This window comes from Triticum dicoccoides, unplaced genomic scaffold (genome assembly GCF_002162155.2).
Source record: "Triticum dicoccoides isolate Atlit2015 ecotype Zavitan unplaced genomic scaffold, WEW_v2.0 scaffold201211, whole genome shotgun sequence".
NCBI lineage: Eukaryota > Viridiplantae > Streptophyta > Magnoliopsida > Poales > Poaceae > Triticum > Triticum dicoccoides.
The window spans coordinates 1-1,024 of record NW_021234380.1 but is presented as its reverse complement, the minus strand read 5'-3'; the positions used below and the strand labels follow the sequence as shown (position 1 = coordinate 1,024).

Sequence of the window (1,024 nt, the reverse complement as noted above, 5' to 3'; positions counted from 1 at the left end):
TGCCATGTTGGCGCATTTAGTCAGCGGCTCGGACATACACAACCGAGATTTGCATCGTATTTGCATGCCGGAGCCAAGTTATTACATCAGTTCGATGTATGCCACGAGTTCTAGCACCAAAGTGACCGTTCACGTCAAGTTCAAGCACCACCGGTGTAATTGACTCGAAGTAAAAAGGAAACGAAGGGAGTATCTCATGGAAGCGCATGGTAGGTGGCGGTGAGGACATCGTTGGCGAGGAACAGACCAACAGTAGAGCTCCTTTGTCAAACTTGAAGAGCCGAGGCCGAAGGTTCTTGGTACTTGCTAGGGATGATTATTTATCGCTAATCATGGAGTAAACAGTATTTTAAAGCTAGTATACACGGCAACTTGGAGCTGTTGGGTGATAGATTATCGCTAATCATTGGAGTACACTTGGACCTTGACATAGGTTAGTTTCTCTATTTCTGCACGTTTCGCCTACTCATTGCCACGAACTTCTGCTCATCTTGGAGACATCTCTCAAGTTTGGCTCGGAGAACAAGAAACTCCAAAACTCCAAGCCTGCGTGGGGAGTGGAGACGATGAAGCTGATTCGACCAGATTAGCACAGGTACGTACAGTTCTTACTCTTCCTCTTCTCCTCCTCGTTTTCGATCATTCAATATCTGAGAACGATTGTGATCAGTTTTGCAGCTAGCAGTCTGTGATGTGAACCGCGCTGATGAATTTGAGCTCGGCGCGGTTGGTTGCGAGTACAGATGGAATCAGCAAACTGAATCTGTCTCTCAGTTGAAGACTCTCTGTTAAAAGACTAACGGAGGAAACAAAAGGGTATTGTTTACTACTATCGCGAAGCATTTCAACGTTCATTCTGTGATATCATCCTAGGAAGTTTGGGCCACTTGTGTGTTTTCTGTTAGCTTTAATCTTGATTAATGTATCTGCATGTTTAGTTTAAGTTTTGCACGTAATTTACTGGGCCGAGTATCGTGCTGTGAATTATACATTTTGCATCTATACAAAGCCACCATTTCGGATT

At 44.3% G+C, this 1,024-nt stretch overlaps 1 long non-coding RNA gene across 1 annotated transcript; it reads left to right on the top strand.

Annotated features, from left to right (window-relative positions):
- Positions 1 to 430: 430 nt before the first annotated feature.
- Positions 431 to 1,024, top strand: LOC119345047. Its single transcript, XR_005166898.1, has 2 exons — positions 431 to 595; positions 671 to 1,024. It is a non-coding gene; the product is annotated as an uncharacterized LOC119345047 (long non-coding RNA).